General features: G+C 38.8%; 1 pseudogene; it reads right to left on the bottom strand.

Annotated features, from left to right (window-relative positions):
• Positions 1–957: 957 nt before the first annotated feature.
• LOC110580547 lies at positions 958–1,350 on the bottom strand (annotated as a pseudogene).
• Between the last annotated feature and the right edge of the window lie 3,212 nt (positions 1,351–4,562).

Genomic DNA, 4,562 nt, shown 5'->3' with positions numbered 1-4,562 from the left:
TTGTCTAATTTTTTGGCATATAATTGCTCAGAGTATTCTTTTATAATTGTTTGTGTTTCTGTGGTGTTGGTTCTTATTTCTCCTCTTTCATTTCTGATATTTTATTTGAGTTCTCTCTATTATTATTTTTTGATGAGTCTGGCTAAAGGTTTATCAATTCTGTTGATCTTTTCAAGGAACCAGCTCCTGGTTTCATTGACCTGTTCCATTATTTCTTTAGTTTTTATTTTGTTTATTTCTGCTCTAATCTTTATTATTTCCTTCCTACTACTGGTTTTGGGTTTTGTTTGTTATTCTTCTTCTAGCTCTTGTGGATGTAGAGTTAGGTTGTTTATTTGAGATTTTTCTTGCTTGTTGAGGTAGGCCTGTAAACTTATAAAAATTCCCTCTTAGAACAGCTTTTGCTCCATCCCAAAGATTTTGGACCATTGTGTTTTCATTTTCTTTTTTTAAAAGATTTTATTTATTTGACAGAGAGACACACAGCGAGAGAGGGAACACAAGCAGGGGGAGTGGGAGAGGGAGAAGCAGGCTTCCCGCTGAGCAGGGAGCCCAACATGGGGCTTGATCCCAGGACCCTGGGACCATGACCTGAGCTGAAGGCAGACACTTAACCACTGAACCACCCAGGCGCCCCTGTGTTTTCATTTGCCTCCATGTATTTTTTTTAATTTTAAAAGCCAGATATATTTTTAAAGATCATGCCTACAATGAGTAAATTATGTAGTGACGGAACATCAAAAAAAGCTGATGAACAAAAGGCATATTTTAAGAGTTCAGGAGTAGAAAGAACAGAAGAGTTCTTTTTGGTTTGGTTCAAAGTAGGAGAAAAGGGAAACAGGTGTATTAAAATTATTTTTCAGGTGAAGGTTTCTGTCAGTTGATGCAGTTAACATTCTTTCTTCTTTCTCCCTGATCCAAATCAGTCTTTTCTTTCATTGGCTTCTGAGAATGTGTTTAATCTTCCACTGTGTAGAGGTGATACATCAGGGCTACCACCAGTGCTGAGATGGCTGGGATCATCCAGTTGGTCCACCAGCTAGAATTAGAGTCAACAGTAGTAATGAGAGTTTTCGAAGGCTTGCTCTGCCATCTGGATGAAGTTCCTCCATGATGTACATTTTGAACAACTCTCTAGCATCTGTAGAGTGTCCCACATTCTCAAAACTTTCAGTAGCATCCCCTCCAGCTTGTTCCCTTAACACTTCTTCCCCACGGATGCTCCTCCAAAAACTTGGTCAAATTTTACACCTTGTAGTGCAGAATCAACCAGGTGCTCTTGCTGTGGTTGTGCTTCTGGATCTCTTGTAGGGTGTAGTACTTGACAGTATGGTCTGATTGCTCGGCCATTTCAGAACCCGGTGAGCCTCAGGCTGTGCAGATACTAGCCGAGCTAGGAGGAGAGGAGCATGTGTTTCAGCTAGCTGGCCCGGGACATTTCTGGGGCCCTGACCCCGCACCCCACCTCCATGTATTTTTTTATTTCTTCCTTGATTTATTGGTTGACCCATTCATTGTTTAGTAGCATGTTGTTTAAACTCCATGTATTTGTGTTCTTTCCAGATTTTTTCTTGTGGTTGATTTTTAGTTTCATATTGCTGTGGTTGGAAAAGATGTAGGGTATGCCTTTGATCTTTTTTAATTTGATGAGCCATGTTTTGGGCCTAATCTATTTTGGAGAACATTTCATGTGCACTTGAAAAGGTGTGTATTCTGCTGTTTTAGGATGGAATGTTCTGAATATATCTGTTAAATCCATCTGGTTTAATGTGTCATTCAAAGCCACTATTTCCTTGTTGATTTTCTGTTTGGGTGATATATCCATTGATGTAAGTGGGGTACTAAAGTCCCCTACTATTATTGTATTACTATCGATTACTTCCTTTATGTTTGTTATTAGCTGCTTTATGTATTTGGGTGCTCCCATGTTGGGTGCATAAATATGTACAATTGTCATACCTTCTTGTACGATTGTCCCCCTTATTATTATATAATGTCAATCTTTGTCCCTTGCTACAGTCCTTGTTTTAACGTCTATTTGCCCAATATAAGTATTGCTATCGGCTTTCTTTTCACTTCCATTTGCATGATAAATGTTTTTCCATCCCTTCAATCTGCATGTGTCTTTAGGTCTAAAAAGTGTCTCTTGTAGGCAGCATATAGATGAGTCTTGCTTTTTTAATCTATTCCATTATCTTATGTCTTTTGATTGGAGCATTTAGTCTACTATTTTTCTATTTAGTGTAGTTTTAATTGAGTTCTTCATCTCTGGTTCTTTTTTAATGTTTTCTACCTCTTTTTAATGGTCTCACTGATGTCCATTTATGTTCAAAGTTATTACTGATAGGTGAGAACTTATTGTCATTTTGTTCTTTGTTTTATGATTGTTTTTGTAGTTCTTCTCTGTTCTTTTCTTCTCATGCTCTCTTCCCTCATGATTTGCTGGTTTTCTTTAGTGATATACTTGGATTCCTTTCTCTTTATTTTTTGCATATCTATTACTGGTTTTTGATTTGTGGTTATCATTAGGTTTTTATATAACATCTGCATATAGCAGTCTATATCCAGCTGATGGTTGCTTAAATTTGAATCCATTGTTTATTCCTCTCTGCCCCACCCCCCCCAATATTTTAGGTATATGGTGTCATACTTTACATCCTTTGATTTTGTGAATCTCTTGACTTTTATAGCGATACTTAATTTTACTGCTTTTGTGCTTCCTATCTTTCTTACTCCTACTTATGTCCTTTCCTTTCCACTCAGAGTCCCTTTTAACATTTCTTTTTTTTTTTAAAGATTTATTTATTTGACACAGAGAGAGAGACAGCTAGAGAGGAAACACAAGCAGGGGGAGTGGAAGAGGGAGAAGCAAGCTCCTGGCCGAGCAGGGAGCCCGATGCGGGGCTCGATCCCAGGACCCTGAGATCATGACCTGAGCCGAAGGCAGACGCTTAACGACTGAGCCACCCAGGCGCCCCTTTTTAACATTTCTTGTAGGGCTGGTTCAGTGGTGATAAATTCCTTAACTTTTGTTTGTCTGGGAAACTCTTTATCTCTCCTTCTATTCTGAATGTTAGCTTTGCTGGAGAGAGTATTCTTGGCTGCAGGTTTTCCTCTTTTTCTTTTTCTTTTAAGGATTTTATTTATTTATTTATTTGAGAGAGAGAGGGAGAGAGCATGAGTGGGGTGAGGAGGAGTGAGAGGGACAGCAGACCCTGCACTGAGCATGGAGCCCAACACGGGCTTAAGCCCACGACTCCAAGATCACAACTTGAGCCAAAATCAAGGGTCAGATGCTCAACCCTGAGCCACCCAGGTGCCCCTGCAGTTTTTTTTTGTTTCAGTACTTTGAGTATATCATGCCACTTTCTTCTGGCCTGCAAAATTTCTGCTGAAAAATCAGCTGATAACCTTATGGGGTTTCCCTTGTATTTAACTGTTTTCTGGTCTCTTGCTCCTTTTAAAATTCTCTCTTTATCACTTTTTGCTGTTTTAATTACTGTGTGTCTTGGTGTGGCCTCCTTGGATGATTTTATTCAGGGGTCCTGCCTACTGGACCTGGATTTCTGTTTCCTTCCCCAGATTCAGGATGTTTTCAGCTATTATTTCTTCAAGAAATTTTTCTACCCCTTCTCTCTCTCTTTGCCTTCTGGGATCCCTATAATGTGAATGTTATTATGCTTTATGGTGTTACTGAATTTTCTTAGTCTATTTTCATTTATTATTATTTTTCTTTCTCCTGTTTAGCTTGATTGCTTTCTATTACTCTGTCCCTTCAGGTTGCTGATCTGTTCTTCTGCTTCTTCTAGCCTACTATTTTTCCATTTAGTGTAGTTTTAATTGAGTTCTTTGTCTCTGATTGGTTCTTTTTTTATGTTTTCTACCTCTTTTTAATGGTCTCACTGATGTCCTACACTCTTTTCTCAAGTCCAGTGAGTACCTTTGTGGACATTACTTTGTATTCTCTATCAGGCATATCACTTATATCCATTTCATTTAGGCCTCTTGGTGTGATTTTGTCTTATTAATTCATTTGGGACACAGTCCTCTGTCCCCTCATTTTGTCTCTCTATGTCTGTATGTATTAGGAACATCAGCTACTTCTCCTGCTCTTGAAAGTAGTGGCCTTATGAAGAAGAGGAGCTATAGTGCCCTGCAATGCAATGTCCCCTGTTCACCAGAACCTGGTGCATCAGGGGTATCTCCCATGTGTATTGTGTATGACTTGCTGTTATGGCTGAGCCACTTTTTCCTTCTGTCCAGTCATTTGCAATAGCTCACTTTCCTCACTTCTGTCCTTGAATAAGCTGACACAATTATTGGGGTTGTGTTATCTTGGCCATTCCCAAAACTGCCTTGGCTGAGTTGTGTTTTAGCATTATGGTCTCCACTTTAACAAAACTGTTGACAAGAAGCAGCATTTCCTGTTATTGCAATTTCTTTGGGAATTTTTGAAGGACATTATCTTCTTTCATCACTCAATGAGACATTTTTTAAACAACTCATTGCTACATAAAATTTTGGTTCTCCCAAAGAGCTGATGATATGTTCTCTCCTGTCTG

Source organism: Neomonachus schauinslandi, chromosome 4 (genome assembly GCF_002201575.2).
Source record: "Neomonachus schauinslandi chromosome 4, ASM220157v2, whole genome shotgun sequence".
In the NCBI taxonomy this organism is placed as follows: Eukaryota; Metazoa; Chordata; class Mammalia; order Carnivora; family Phocidae; genus Neomonachus; species Neomonachus schauinslandi.
Note: the sequence above shows the minus strand (reverse complement) of the source record. Positions and strands in the feature narration are given on the sequence as shown.